Source organism: Phocoena phocoena, chromosome X (genome assembly GCF_963924675.1).
Source record: "Phocoena phocoena chromosome X, mPhoPho1.1, whole genome shotgun sequence".
Taxonomy (NCBI): Eukaryota; Metazoa; Chordata; class Mammalia; order Artiodactyla; family Phocoenidae; genus Phocoena; species Phocoena phocoena.
In genome coordinates this window covers 85,465,453-85,482,764 of record NC_089240.1, presented here as the reverse complement: position 1 = coordinate 85,482,764, position 17,312 = coordinate 85,465,453, and the positions used below count along the sequence as shown (strand labels likewise).

Below are 17,312 nucleotides of genomic sequence, written 5' to 3'. Positions count from 1 at the left end.
TTTTAATTAATTTCTAGCTTAATTTCACAATGGTCAGAGAACATACTTTGTGTTATTTCAATCTTTAGAGTTTGTCAGGACTTTTTTTATGTCCTTCACATAGGCAGATTTTGTAGATGTTCCATCTGTACCTAGAAAGAAAGTGTATTCTGCTGTATTAGAGTATGGGGTTCTATATTTGTTGATTATGTTAAGATTATTAATTGTGCTATTCAAATATTTTGTATTCTTATTGATTTTTGTCTGATTTTATACTGAGAGAAGTCTGTTCAAAATCTCCCATGACATTTCTGCCATGGAACTATACAATAATGATAATGAACAAATTGAAACTGTATGCAACCACATGGATGAATCTCACAAATATAAAGTTGAGTGAAAGAAGGCAGACACAACATAGCATGGAGTGGATGATTCTATTTAGATAAAATTCAAAAACAGGCAAAACTACTCTATGTTTTTAGAAGTCTGAATAATGGTTATTCTTGGTAGGGAGAGAGGGTTTAGTAACTAGAGGGGGATAACATTGGGGCTTCCAGGGTGCTGGTAATGTTCTCTTTCCTGATCTGGGTTCTGGCCACACAAATATCTTCATTTTGTGAAATTTTATCAAGGTGTACATTCATGGTTTGTGCACTTTTCTGTCTGTTACATCTCTTAAAGCTTACTTTAAAAAAAAATAGTCAACCTCACCAGTGATCAAATTCTGCAAATTCAAACAACAGTGAAATATTATGTTTTCTCACCAGAATTATAATTCTCTGTATTTGTATACAGGTAGACAAATGAATACTCCTTTGCATAATTGTCTAGAGTATAAACTAGTACAATTTTTTGAATGAATATGTGTATTAGAAAGTTTTTAAAATGTGTATACCTTTGAACCCAAGAATTTAATTTCTGGGAAAGCATCCCAAAGAAATGAGAAAAAAAATGCACAAACATGTATTCATAAAGATGCTCATTGCAGAGTTATTTATAATTCTATAATGCTAAACAACTTGAATATCCAGTAGGGGATAGGTTAAAGAAATCATGATACTTTCATATAATAGAGTACAGTGTAGTCTTTAAAAACTATAACAGAACTAAAATTTTTCAATGGAAATATATTTATGATATACATTATTATTATTATTATTATTTTTTTGCGGTACGCGGGCCTCTCACTGTTGTGGCCTCTCCCGTTGCGGAGCACAGGCTCCGGATGCGCAGGCTCAGTGGCCATGGCTCATGGACCCAGCCGCTCCGCGGCATGTGGGATCTTCTCGGACCGGGGCATGAACCCGTGTTCCCTGCACTGGCAGGCGGACTCTCAACCACTGCGCCACCAGGGAAGCCCGATATACATTATTTTTAAGTAAAAATAGGTAACAAGATATGTATATCATGGGTTTTTTATTCAAATACATATGTATATACACATATATACAAACATACAGGGAAAATTCTAGATGGATATATATACATATAAAATAAAATGTTAACAAGGTGAAATGTCCCTTTTTGTCTTTACTGATACTCCTTGCTTTAAAATCTACTTTATCTGATGTTGCCATGGCTACATCAGATTTCTTTTGTTAATATTTGCATGGTATATCTTTTTCCATCCTTTTACTTTCAAACTTCTGTGGCTTCATATTGAAGGTGAATCTTTTCTAAGCAGCAAATAGTTATTTTTTTAATCCAGTCTGACAAGTTTTGTCTTTTGATTTGAATGTTTAGGCTGTTCACCTGTAAATTTGTGGTATATTTGGGCTTAAATCTACCATCTTACTATTTGATTTCTACTGTATTTGTTCTGCCTGTTCTATATTGTTCTTTCTCTTTTCTCTTGCCCTTTTTTGGATTGCTTAATATTTTTAAATTCTATTTTCCCTCTCTATTACCTTGTTAATTATACATTTTTTACTATTATTTCAGTGGTCACCCTAGAGATTACAAAATGTGTCCTAGACATTATTAAACTCTAATACAAATAATTTTACCACACTGTCTAACATAAAGTGCTCCTAAAATATTTGATCCCTTACCTGCATTCCCCACTTCCATCTGTGATTTCGAAGCCTGTGCTTTTCTGTCTATATATCACTGCATTGGAAACCTAATGATGTCAGTCCTACACTTCAGCCCTTTAACACAAGGTAGGGGTTTTTATCTCCCTTTCCTCATCTCATCAAAAGAAGTTGAACTGGCACCCATATGCATGTGTCACTTCCAAGCAACTATAACATAGTCAATCTTGATCCCTGGAATTCCATCATCTAAAAGGGTAAATGTGGTAAAATTGGGAAGTTGTGCATGTCAAGTCAGGGTAAGAACCCAGACTGAATTCAGGAAACCTGGAAATGTTTTTACCCCATCTCGACCTATCTTCATTTATAGGTCACTTGATATTCTTGGCTCTACCACTAGATGTCAGCAAATCCTAGAAAGGGATGGGTTGTTCAGGGTGTAGGATTCAGGGTGTTTATTCCTATTCTCTTTCTGTTTTAATGTATTTTCCAAATGCTCTACAAAAGAAAAAAAGAGGTATCACTTAAATTCTAGGAAAAAATATAATTAATATTACCCATATCAGGCACTTACTAGCACCATATCCATTCCTCTTTGTTATAGAGCAAAATAATACAGTTCATTATCACTACCAAGCTATCAGTGGGTATCTTACTTCTGTAAATCAAGTATCTTTCCCAAAGACAAGGCTGGTTCTCACTCTCCCCAAGACTCAGTTTCCACAACTTTAAAATGAGGATAACAATTCTCCCCCAAAGTGTTGATCAAAGTATGTAATGCCACCATGTAGGTGCGAGAGCCAAGGTCTGTGCAAATCGATCCCCACCCAGTTCAAGAGATACACAGCAAACACAGGAGTACTGTAGGGAGTAGCCCACAGTGCAGGTTGCCCAGAACACAGAGCACTTGGGAGACAAAACTGGAAACGTAGTCTGGATCCATGGGATAGAGAATGCAAGCTGGGGAAAGGAGTTTGAAGTTCTCTTGGTAGGTAGTGGATTGCTTCTGAGAGTGTTTGTGTAATTATATCAGGGTCCACTTTAGGGAAAATACTATGGGCAGCTGTGTGTAAAGTGGCCTGGAGAGAGGCAGGTGGAAGGTTTGGGAAGCCATTACAGTGGTATGATACTTGGGGGCTTAAACCACCTGCTTTTTCCAGGGGGCCTTCTCTACAGTGTGGACAGGTCAGCAGACCTTGATGAAAACTGGGGGTGGGGGAAGGGGCGGGGCAAGAGAGAGGTTGATAGATCTATGAATAACGCATATATGAAACTAAATAGATATGCTTTTAGTCTTTTTATATAAAAAAAATCTTTCAAGCACAATTTCAAGCACATATACAATAAGTATATGTACTGCTTAACAAGCAACTTTAAAAATAACATTTTGTTTACTCTAAAAAAATGACTTTTCATTAGAAAAGAGAAAAATATGAAGACAGATGCTGCCTAGGGATCAGAATTAGAGTTGCAATTCTGAAGGTCTCGGTACCAGAGGCTTTGCAAGTGGAGGAGAGAAGGAGAAGGGACTTGGCCTTGGCCTCACAGCTAGGTCTTTGCAGAATTTACCACCCGCTGGCAGCAATCTCTCTGAATATAAGACATTCAGCGGTCTCTAAGCCCTAAAACTAGACATCAACCTCCTGCCTGAGTTGAAGAGAAAGCTGCATGTGTGAAGACGTTTGAGACATAGAAACAGACACATACACAGATACACTGTCAAATCAGTTGCTTTAACCTACTCTTTTCTCAACAAACAAGTATATTGTGAGCACATTTCCAAAACATAACATATGAGTACATAATTTTCATCAGTTGGGTCACATATTTTTGCTCTTTAGTAATTTTTATCTTAATAAATTGTCCTGAGTATAAATTTCAAACAAGGCAAATATGTATATGTGTAAATTGAAATTATCTTATAATCCCATCTGCCTGACCCTCAGTCCTTTTTTGTTAATATTTATTTATTTATTTGGCTGTGTCGGGTCTTAGTTGTGGTGGCATGTGGGATCTAGTTCCCTGACCAGAGATCAAACCCAGACCCCTGCATTGGGAGCGTGGATTTTTAGCCACTGGACCACCAGGGAAGTCCTGACCCTCAGTCCTTGACCCAAAGATATTCACTGAAAATAGACAGATGTCTATTCTTCAGGTGTGTTTCTCTGTATGTAATTTATTAATGTATAATTACATATAATCAGATATTTACATAAAATATACTAAAATGCACATATTCTTCAAAATTATAATCATGTTATACATATAATTCTGCAACTTGCTTATTTCACTAATATGACTTCTATTATTTGCTAATGTTTATTAGCCACAAATATTGGTCCTCTAGTGAATTTTCTGTTGACATCATTGACCTGTTGGTTAGTAAGTCTGCCTAACATAGCAGAAATATAAACCCCATGGAGTTTGCAAATATTTTCTCTCTACTTTTCACATAACTCTTTTTTCCTGCCATACAAAGTATTTTACATTTTTCAATATTATTGACTAAAATTATACAGTTATATATAAAATTGTTCAAAATAAAGTTTATTTTTAAAATAAATAGAAGTCACACCCATTAGGATGGCTATTATATTTTTTAAAGCAGAAAATAACAAGTGTTGGTGAGAATGTGGAGATATTAGAATTTTGTGCATTGCTGGTGGGAGTGTAAAATGGTACAGCTGCTGTGACAAACAGTATGGAGGTTCCTCAAAAAATTAAAAATAGAATTACAATATGATCTAGCAATCCCACTTATAGGTATATACCCAAAAGTAGTGAAAGCAGGGATTCAAACAAATATTTGTGCACCAATATTCATAGCAGTATTATTCACACTGATAAGACTTTCTCCTTCACCAAATTTTAGTCGGGTTCCTCTGAACCTTTTTCTCAACTAGGTCTCAACCTTTGGACTCTTGTGTTCATCCTTGCATAGCCCAATTTTGACAAAAATCCTGCTAAGTCTACTTAGCAAGAATCCCCACTCCCAATATCTGATCACCATGGCCTGCCTTCAGCAAGAACCCTGGTCAGGTTGGTTTAACCAGAATTCCTCCCCTGCTTCAATTTTCCATCCACTGACTCCCCACTCTGCTCCTAGGCTATGAACCTGTATTTGTCCATGATGTACTCAGAACTGAGCTCAGTTATAATCTGAGGTTTCTTTACTCTTATTACAATAGTTCCTGTATAAAATCTGTTCTTAATACTTTAACTACTATACAGCTCTGGTTTTCTTTAATAGCAGAAGCCAAAAGATGGAAACAACCCAAATGTCCACCAATGGATGACTATCATACAGTGGAATATTATTCAGCCTTAAAAAGAAATGAAATTCTGATACATGCCAAATGAAAGAAGACACACACACACACACACACACACACCCCCTAAATACTGTATGATTACACTTCCATGAGGCACCTGGAGTAGTCAAATTCATAGAGACAGAAAGTAGAATAGTGGTTACCAGGGGCTGATGGAACTGGAAATTAATGTTTAATGAGCATGGAACAAGATGAAAAGAGTTCTGGAGATGGACGGTGGTGATGGTTGTACAACAATTTGAATGCACTGTACCCCTGAACTGTGCACTTTAAAAAGATTATAATGGTAAATATTATGTATATTTATAAATAAATAAATAATACAGTCCATTGTAATAGAAATTGAGCAATACCCTGGGGAGCATCCAGTGCCAGCCCCTAGAGAGATTAGAGCACTCAGAGCCCAGGCAGCTTCAGGACACAAAGGACAAAGCTTTAGAGTAATTCAAGGCTTCACTATTTCTCTCTGTTAACCCAGCCCACACTCAAGTACAAGGATTACGCATGCACGTGCATGAATACTAGGAAGCGTGGTTCATTGGAGCCATCTCTTTTTTTCACAATTTATATACATATTTTCCCTTTACTTCTTTTCATTCACTTGGATACTTAATCTATCCATATATTCTAACTTAGTTATCTCAATTACAGACTTAAGAAATGGGACTCTATCAAGAGTCACTGTTGGGCTTCCCTGGTGGCGCAGTGGTTGAGAGTCCGCCTGCCGATGCAGGGGACACGGGTTCATGCCTCGGTCCGGGAAGATCCCACATGCCGCAGAGCGGCTGGGCCCATGAGCCATGGCCACTGAGCCTGCACGTCCGGAGCCTGTGCTCCGCAATGGGAGAGGCCACAACAGTGAGAGGCCCGCATACCGGAAAAAAAAAAAAAAAAAAGAGTCACTGTCAAATCTCGCTTTATTTTGAAAATGGATGACCTAAGTAAGTGGTTCTTTCTCACATTCATGGCCCCCTAATATGTCTTCTTCCTAGGTTCTGTGTGCTGGACTAGTGGATATATATTGCTTCACCTCTACAGACAACATAAGCTAGAGGGGAAGAGGGTGGGAGACTAAGGGGATTAAGAGGTACAAACTTGTAGCTATAAAATAAATAAGCCACCTGGATGTAATGTACACATAGGGAATATATTCAATAATATTGTTATAAGTTTGTATGGTGACTGATGGTAACTGGACTTATTATGGTGATCACTTCATAATGTATAAACTATTGAATCACTATGTTGTACACCTGAAACTAATATAACATTATATGTTAATTATAACTCAATTAAAAAAACACAGGTTTGCTTTTTGAAAAATAACTTAGACTGAAAGAAACAATCATATCAAGTCCGTAGAAAGAGATGACACACAGAATCAAAATGATGATCTTTTTATAGCTGCTCTCATCTCAGGGCTCATTTTTAAATAGGTTCTTAACAATTTATATTTTTTATTAAGGTTCACAGTCTGCTAAATAAAAGCAGTAATAAGATATTTCATAAAGTATCATACAATTTAAATCTTATGAACTTAATTTCATAAAAAATTAGGTGCATATTCATACTGGCTACCCTAAAAATGCTGTTTCATCTATGGCCTAAAATAATGTATAAGAGATTTAGTTCCACCACTAAAAACAATCCCATCACTACATTTTTTGCATGTTTTACAACAAAAAGTTTGTGCTCTTAATCAAAAAGATCCATAGACTAATTCAACATGTAAAAAATAATTTTACACAAACACCAAGAAAACCTTCCAAACTCACTTTTATTTTCCTTTTTATTCCTCACAGAACTTCTCCATACATCACATTTCTTGCAGCTATAAAATCACTTGATGTTGGTCAGGTACCATTTTATGCCTAAACTTTGCTGGCATGAAAATATGACACTTAACCAGTGTTAAATCTATAAAATATTTATATAGGGCAGCACACTAAGGTTTATACACTTGGCAATTAAACCACATCAAAATAGGACAAGACCCCCATTCTACATGTTTCAAATCAAGCGTTCACAGTCCCTATCTGGTGACTGTCCACTGATTCAAAAGGCAGCAGAGGCAACAGGCAGTTACTTCAAAGGACATTGAACACTATGATCTAGAAGCACATTATGATGTTACCCCAGTGTCATGTACCACCCTACCTTTGTCCAGGGTGGTCTCATAATTCTAGAATGGCAGGTCCAGCTGATACAAAATAAAGACAGACAACATAACATTTAGTCTGTGGAGATATCCTAACTCATTACTATGCACACACTGTGATTTTGAACACAACTCGTCCTAAGAACTTGTCAAGAACATCCTGGTGTTTTCAATTGGGTAATCCATCTACCTTTCACTTGACTGTTACTTCTTTTACGGTACTGCAGGGTCAAAGGTGACCTAGATGTCAACTAATGGCAGTAGATACCTCACATGCAGTTTTTTCTCATAATATGGAAAATATTTTATTCCTATAATTCCATTGGGAGGATAAGTTGATAGAGTAGCTGTGCTTTCATCCTTCGAAATACATTCTATAGTTGGTTCTCCTTAAGGCTTTAATTCAATTACTCTGTTTTCACATGAATACAAGGCTTTCCTCTGGTATAACCAAACTCAGGATCATCCACACCACCACATGCTTGAAGTAAGACAGTAAAAAACTGACATGCAACATAAATTGGACTTCTCTGTTCAAAAGGCACTTCATCAGGACAGACTGTGAGATTCTTCTGTTCTTCTAAGTCATATGGCTTTAGGTCTTCAATGTACCCTTTATAGGAATCTGGATCAGACAGATTGAATGAATATTACAACGCAGTCACTGACTTTGGAAAAACCATAAGTCCTGGACTATCTGGTCACGATATTTTGGAACCTCATGGTTCAGATTCTGAAACATAGCCCACATTGTGAATGAGAAGAGTGCAGCCAGGAACCCATAAAAGCCTGGGTAAAAGGGCAAGATCAAACCTTTGTTTAAGGGTCTTTTCACTGTTCAAATACAAGTGCGTTTTCGTGTATGATGCGCTTGTGTGATTAACCCACTGCTGTACATTCAGTGTACAGTACACACTCAATACTCCCACTCTTTCCGACTGGTTGGGGTGGCAGCGTGAGTCACAAGACAGCTGCAGGGGTGGAAATTTCCTCTTCCTGGGAGTGGAGCAGGGTCTAGCTTCGCTGAACCGCTCGGCACCTCCGCCAGAGTCTCTCCGTACAAAGGCGCGCTGCGTACAAATAAGGCCCCGGGGGCGCTCGGGCCGCAGGCTCCGGGCTCCAGGAAGGGGTCCCCGGCTTCCCGGCGCCGCTCAGGAAGGGAGGCTCCGGCTCATTGGAGCCGTCTTAGAGGCTGCTTACCACAGCATCATTTGTCCATCTCTCTATACTGGTTGCTGAGAATGCTTTCATATATCATGAGAATTAGCCCTAATTTGCAAATATTTACTCTAACCATTTCAGACAAGCTTTGCTGGGATGTTATTGCTTTTGTTATTTGCCATAGGACGTTTTAAATTTTTCGGTAATAGAATCACTTACAAGTAATACAGCTCACTATAAAAAATGATCAAAAAGTAATATCCTGGCCACCATCGACTGCACAGGGAGATTAGAGCATTCAGAGCTCTGGTAGTTTCAGGGACACAGTGAGAAAGCTTTATTGTAATTCCAGGTTTCACTACTGAGCAGGCATTTACAAGACAGTGTCCCTGATTTACTTCACCTCTCCTAACTTCCCATAGCCTGGTCTGAATTAGGGATTTAATAAGAAGTAACCTGAATAGCTCTTAAGATCAAGGGAGATTTTTGGGAGGCTGGTGCTTAATCCCTCAACCACAGGGCTCCCCAGGGCGGGAGACATGATGAAATCACAATGCCACATGAACAGTTCTGTGGACCAGTGACTGGTCCCCTCACACTTTAGGAGAGTGACATAGTGTCAGCCACTGTCTGAGTCAATGGCGCAAAGCATGGGCCTGGGCACACTGCACTCTGTATCCTCTTTGCTTTGACCCCAGGCATGTACCTCCAACAGCCCTCTCAGCTCGCAGTGATTCTCTAGATCCTCGTAAAAAGTAAATGTCATTTTTGTTTGTTATTCACATCAGTAGTTCTCCAACTGTGGTCCCTGGACCAGCAGCATCAGCATCACCTGGGAACTTGCTGGAAGTGCATATTCTTGGGCCTCACCCAGATGGGGCCCAGTAATTAGTGTTTACACATTATACAGATGACACAAGACAGTTTGAGAACCACTGCTCTAATCTAGAAATGACTGATAGAGTTTTATATATTATCACCTCTCTGAGCCTCAGTCTTCTCAGTGGATGTGACAAAATCCCTCACTTTACCACAGTGGTGTGAGGAATAAATGGGAAATCCTTTGCAAATGGTACCTGTTGACTCTTCTGTGTTGTAAGATGAATTACCTCCTGGAGCTAGGAAAAGAATAGAAAATCCTTATACTATTTCCTTTTTTTAAAAAAAAAAAAGTACTGTAACTGATCTAAAAAAAATAAAGTCTTTTAAAAATGTGCTTTCTTTTCCTCCTTACTTTATCTTCCAGGAGACTATAATACAAAATATAGTGAGAAAATCTATTTTTAAATGTCTGGCACACAATAAGACTTCAAAAAATATTAGTCCTGGCCTACTCTGATTTCCCTCTCACATAAAAGAGATGAGTTTGATGTAAACTACATAGAATACAGCTATCATAGACAGCATCTGGAAATGTAAACAATAAGTAAAATATACATATATTTGCTTAATGTATGAAGCTTTGGTGCCATGTCTTCATTGCATGAAGGAGGAGTCCTGAGGGAAGAAAATACTCCCACCGTGTCCTTTTTTTAAGATTTATTTATTTATTTATTTAATTTTTGGCTGCGTTGGGTCTCCGTTGCTGTATGTGGGCTTTCTTTAGTAGCAGTAAGCAGGGGCTACTCTTCATTGCGGTGCATGGGCTTCTCATTGTGGTGGCTTCTCTTGTTGTAGGCTTCTGTAGTTGTGGCTCGTGGGCTCTAGAGCACAGGCTCAGTAGTTGTGGCACATGGGCTTAGTTGCTCCGTGGCATGTGGGATCTTCCCAGACCAGGGAATGAACCCATGTCCCCTGCATTGGCAGGTGGATTCTTAACCACTGCACCATCAGGGAAGTCCCATCCACCATTTCCTTTTATTTCAGGTGGTTACTTGACCCTATTAGTTTAGCTCAAGTTTGACATTGAAGAGGAATCATTTCTGCCTGATCAGTGTGGCTAGAGGTTTTGCCTGAGCCTCAGGCCTAACGCAAACATTACCAACTTGCCTAGAACACTGTCTGTTACATACCAGCCATTCAGTACATGGGAATGAACGAATGAATGATAGTGACTCCTGGGCTCAGTCTCCGGATGATCACCCATCTCTCCTCATGTAGAGGGCTGCAATCATGACCTCTGATAAATGGAAAGAAGCAGGTTTTGAGAACCTCTGTATATCAGGTTTCGTTCTAGGTGTTCGAGATACATTAGTGAACAAAAAAAAGTGTTAACCCTCCATGTAGCTTACATTCTAAATTCTTAGAATATAGAGGAAGAATCAGACAATACACACTGTAATGTCAGGTGATGATAAGTGCTATGAATGTGCATGTGGATATGAGGCTTAGCAAATAGAATTATTATTCCTCCAGCAGCTTAGAGAAATGGCTGATGCCAATTCTCAGGCACTTAATGTACAAGATAAGTCTAGAATATCTTGTCATATCATTTAGCAAAGAAGCGGTCAAAGATTACGAGGGTAAAAAAATAAAGGAATGCTGAGGTCATGTCAAAAGGACACAGGAGATAGCCTGAAGAGTCTTCCACTGGCCTAAGATAGAACTTGAGCATAAAAAAAGAGTATACCAAAAAAAAAGACTATAACAGATTGAAACACATTGAACATGTTTTTTAAACTGTCAAGACAGTTCTCTTAAATATATGAAATAATATTCAACCTTACTCATAAGAGAAGTCTAAATTAAAACTAAAATAAGATATAATTTCTCACTTATCAGATTGGCAAAAAGTCAAAGGTTTGACCACATAGTCTTTGGTGAGGCTGTGAACAGACATTCTCATGCTTTGATGGTGGGAATGTAAAATAGTACCACCCCAATGGAGGGGAAGTTGTCGAATCTTGCAAAATTACATAAAGCTTTTTCCCTTTGACCCTGTAATCCCACTTCTAGGAATGTATCCCAAGGATACACTGGCAAAAATAACAGTAAAGCATATGCAGTAGATTATTCACTGCAGTTCTATATGTAATAGCAGAAGGTTAAAAAAAACAAATGTCCATCAATAAAGGACTCTTTGAATCACTTGCAATACATCCCCATTTAGGAGTATTATGTAGCTGTAAAAAGAATGAGGAATATATACTCTGTATACTACTTTGGAATGATCTCCTGGTATATTGTTAAGGTGAAAAAGACAAGGTGGAGAAAAGCACGTATAGTATGCTACCATTTACCTAAAAAGGGAGAGAGAGGGATGAGTACACAGATGATAGTGATAGAGGATGATGAGAGAGAGAGAGAGAGAGAGAGAGAGAGAGAGAGAGAGATTCCTGATATTAAATCAAAATAATGGGCAGACATCTGATCCACTCCCATCTTGGGCCCCAGGAGTTCAGGCTATGGGATTGGCAGCAGCAAAGTAGCCCAGCTTTGTGAAGACTCCTAGGCACCCAGGCACGCATCTTCCTCACTGAAGCCACCACCAAGATTTCTAAGAAGAAGGTCAATTCAGCTAAAGAGGCAGTAAAGAAAGAGCCCAAGAGGAGATTCACAGGTTGTAGCCAAACCTGTTCCTTCCAAAGTTGAGACTAAGCCAGAAACAAAAGGCAACAAGAAAGAATAAACCTTCAGGAAAAATGTGCAAACAAGAGGGAAAGGAGGAGCAAAAGGGAAATCCACTGGGACTGGGGTGGCTAACCAAGACACTAAAGGCTGCAAAAAAGAAGAAACTAAAAAGGAGAGCATGGCCTCTGATGCAGCAGGATGGAAAGAAGTCAAGTCTGACTGGCATACTTAAACCAAGTCTTACTGGTGGTCCCAGTGCCTCCCTTCTTCAACAATATGGAGGGATGTTTTTTATCAGCTATTTAGAAAACGCAAATTTTTTAGTAGTTCCAGAAACATATTTTTAAGAAGGAAGAAATTCCACCTCATTTAAAAAACATATTTAGATAAGTGTAAATGCTTTGTTTAGGAGATGAAATCATGTGCTGGCTGTTTATTTTTCTGTAAAGCCATAAATTAGTCAGATATTGAATGAAAGGAAGCTTTGACTGTCTTGTGTGTCAACTTAGCATTCCGTAGACTGGAGATGAGGGTAGTGTTTATATCCTGTTATACAAAGCATAACTAAATGGTAATTTAGAGCCACAATCATGCACTTAACATGTCATAAATATTTAAAATTATTTATTCATATGGTTTTATTAATTATCATATCAGAAAGCAAGAAAGCTATCAAAGACGATTGGGGTAGTGTCAAAAGCACTCAGGAACCAACTTGAGAAGGGCTACAATGCCAATTTGAATATCATTAAGAATAATAACTGCAATGAACTTATGAATTGAAACACATCAAAAATGTTAAAAACCCATGAGTAATAATGACTCTGAAAAATATATTCATTGGTCACCTTTGGAGGATGGTGCTAAGGGAATCCAAGCTGTCCCTCAGAGTGATGAAATAGCTTTCGAGAGGAATTTTTCCTTTATAGACATATTGCAACTAGTAAATGAAGGAAGAATTATAGAATTGGAATATCACCATCTTATAAACCCCTAATGAAATAATGAATCTAGGTAATGACTATCAATGACTGCTAATATCACAAAGAAGAGATTCAGCCAGATATTCTGTACCTCTTGATGGAAATACACACAACATTTATGAAATATTACTAAAAAAAAAAATATTACTGCCCAAAAAAATCAATCTTGAATCAGATCAAGGCTCTAGATCTACCAGTTTACAGGAAGTATAAGGAACAAAAGAATACGTTAACCAACACGTCAGAGATGTGATCAGCAAAATCCAAAATGTGAGAAACTTTACAGGATAAACAACCTGTTTTCTTCAACAAATAAATTGAAATAATAATTTAAAAATAAAAACAGAGACAGGGAACCAATGAATTGAGAGACTTAAGAGACATCCACAAAATACAATGTATGGACTTATTTGAATCCCGTTTCAAAGAAACTGTAAAAGGAAAATTAGGCATTCAGGAAAATTAGAACACTAAGTGGAAATATAATGTTAAGAAATATTGTTAATTGTTTTATGAATAATAGTGATTTCTTTAAAGTCCATCCTGTTTGGATGGATTAAATACAATTGACTATAAATTGATAATTATTGAAGTTAGTTGGTGAGAATATGTTAATCTATTACTATCTACTTAAGTAAATACGTTTGAAAAAATCCATATTAAAAATATAAGAAGCATACATCTACAGCGTCCCTACTATAAATTCATGTCCCTACTAAGAGTTGAACTCAGCATGAACATAAATGCACCATTGGTCTAGTTTGGTAGAAGTGGTTCAGAAAAAGCAATAATGAGGTCAGAAAAAGAAGTATAATTAAATGAATTATGAAGGTCAAACACAGTAAGGCAAAAAAACATAAGCTAAACCCTTCAGCCATCCATAGGCACTCAAGATATTAAGAAGATAAAAGTAATACTAGAGCTTTTCAGATACTCTTGGAATTATATTTGATTGGAGTCTTACCAGATGCATCTGGTAAGAGAATGATGATAGTGAGTTAGTTCTTCTAAAAAACCAAACTTTGATCATCTGCAGCCTCCTCTTCTGCCTTTCTTCTCTGTCCCAGTAAAAGCTGCCATTGCCTCATCCAACCAGTTGTTCAAGCCAAAAACCTAGGAATCATTGACACGTTCTTCTCCCTCATTCTCCACATCCAATTCTTTACCAAGAGCTGTTAATTTGCAAATACTTCTAAAATACTTCTACTTCTCTCCATCTCTACCCCTACTATCCTAGCAAATGTCACCATGATTCTCATCCAAACAACTGCAATAGCCTCTCAACTCTTTTAGTCATCCCTCCACTCTTGCCCCCTCCAATCAATTCTCAGAAGTGCAGCTAGAATGTTTTCAAAATGTAAATCCTGTCAGGCTCATTTCCCTGCCTAAATCCCTGCTATGTCTTCCCCTGGGTCTTGAGATAAATACCAGAATCCGAAACACAGTATATAAGGCCCTGTGTAATCTGGTCCCTGCTACCTCTCCAGCTTCCTCTTCCACCATTTTGCCTCCCACTCTCTGCAGTCCAGTCACACTGACCTTATGTTCTTCAACTGCATCACACTCCCTTGGTGTCAAGGTCTTCATGTATACGGTTACCTCTGCCTGGAACTCTTCCTCACACCCTATTTCTTGACCCCATTCTTCTGGATAACTCCTATTTATCTTTCAGATACCAACTTAATATCTGTTTCTAGAAGTCCTCTGACCCTAACTCCTCCACTCCCAGATAAGGTAAAGTGTTGACAGAGTACTTCTCCCATCATAGCCCTTATCACACCGTATTACAATTATTTGTTTAATATACTTCTCTCCCAGTACACTTTAAGCTCTATAAGAGAAATAATCAGGTATGACTTGTTCACTATTTTATTTCCAGCATTTAGATCATTGCATGGCACAGTTTACTCAAAAAATAGTTGTTAAATGAAAGACAAATAAGTCCCTTGTTGTTTTGAGGATTTCCCTGTTCTGAAGGTGACACAACTGTTTTGTTAATGTTTATTAATGAATACTGGTTTAAAAAACACCAGAAGAGTCTAAATGTTACAATATTTTCATGTCCTGATGTTCCGCCTATCCACAGACGGTGAGACATTCTATCAATAAGGCCTGTGCCTAAGAATGAGTTTATACATTATGAGTGCCTGCTGTTTAAGGTCACTTCTCCACCTGTACTCTGCATCCATTCCTGTCCAGTATCTTCAGATACTTTGCCTACATCCTTATCTCTCTTTATAGATCATTCTAATAGATCATAGTAGCATCTAAGCCTGCTCTAGTATCACTCATCTTTGAAAAGCCCTCACTTGATCCATATTCCTCTCCACCTACCACTCAATTTCTCAATGCCTCTTGAGAGTAAAATTTTTCTAAAGAATTATCTATTCTCATTGACTCCTCTTCTTAATCTCCCATTCACTCTTCAGTGTACTCTGAAATGGCTTCTCTATCTGAAATGGAATCTCTATCACACCACTGAAACTACTCTTGTCAAGGGCACTGAAGACCTCCATGTGCCAAATCCAGTGGACACATTTCTGTTGTCTTCTTGCTTGATGCCTTAACAGTTGAATTCCTTTTTTGAAACAGTTTCCTCTCTTGAATCCTGGGGTACCACTGTCTACTAATTTTCTTCTCACTTCACTAGTCACTCCTTCTCAGTCCCCTTTGCTGGATTCTTCCATATGCTGGGGTTCCTCAGGGATCTTTTCTTGACCCTTTTCTCATTTCCCACTCTATACCCTTTCCCTAAGAGGCATTCTCATGATTACAATTACAGCCTATGTACTGGTGACTCCCAAGACTATAACTCCAGACCAATCCTCTCTGCTGAGCTTCAGATTCATATACCTGACTGCCTGATGGACATCTCCACTTGATGTTCTTCGAGTACTTCAAATTCGAACATGTCTGATAGCAGAGTCATCGTCTTCATTTTAAATGTGCTCCTCTTCCAATGTTACCTATCTCATGGGCACTACCATCCAATTGCAGAAGCTAGAAAACCAGAGTAATTCTTTTTTTTTTTTTTTTTTTTTTTTGTGGTACGCGGGCCTCTCACTGTTATGGCCTCTCCCGTTGCGGAGCACAGGCTCCGGACACGCAGGCTCAGCGGCCATGGCTCACGGGCCCAGCCGCTCCGCAGCATGTGGGATCTTCCCGGACGGGGGCACGAACCCATGTCCCCTGCATCGGCAGGCGGACTCTCAACCACTGCGCCACCAGGGAAGCCCCAGAGTAATTCTTGATTTATTCTTCTCCTCTATCCCTAATCAGCCACGAAATTCTACTATTTCTACAGCATTAATATCTTTTGACTCTTTCCAAGTATCTTTTCCCCATCCCCAGAACCAGAAGCCCTATGAATTAAAAATATTGTGGTACTCCCATTTCTGCTCTAATTCAATAGTACTAAACTCACATGTATGTTAAAATTAAAATAGCTTCTGACAAAGACTCCCTCCTTGACCAAACTTTAATTAGGCTTCGCTGAGCCCTCTTCTTGACTAAGACTCAACCTTGGCCTACCTTTAGCAAAGAATCCTGTTAAGACAGTTTGGCAAGAATATCCCTACGCTTGATGTCTCCTCTTAGTAATTTTCTATACACTGACCCCCTCACTCTTCTCATAGACTATAAATCCCCAGCTGTCATTGTGGTATTTGGAGTTGAGTTCAGTCTCTCTCCCTTGCTGCAATAGTCTCTCCCTTGTTGCAATAATCTTGAATGAAGTCTTCCTTACCATTTTAACAAGTGTTATAATAATTTTTCTTTGACATTTCTTCCAAATTTATTGATTATACACTTAATAATTTCATCAGAACTAATTTTTTCTTTTCCTTGGTTCCTCCACCCTTCTGGTGCCCTAAATATCAATATATGCTTAGTCTGCCTACTGGGAAATTTAACACTATTCCCTCCTACACTTTAATTCAGACTATCAACACTTATTGCCAAAGCAACATGTTTCCTATGACCATGCTGAGTTATTTGTATTGCTGTTTCTTCTAATTGGAATCCCTTTGTCTGTCCTCCACATTTGATGGACTAACTTTAGCTTTCCTTCAAATCTCTTCTTAGACATAATTCACTTTGGGAAGCCTTCTCTACCCCAATGGTGTGCTAGAATTAACTTATCCTGACTTTCAAG

General features: G+C 38.3%; 1 pseudogene; it reads right to left on the bottom strand.

Moving 5' to 3' along the window:
• Nucleotides 1-7,608: 7,608 nt before the first annotated feature.
• On the bottom strand, nt 7,609-16,088 carry LOC136142191 (sodium/potassium-transporting ATPase subunit beta-3 pseudogene; annotated as a pseudogene).
• Nucleotides 16,089-17,312: the final 1,224 nt, after the last annotated feature.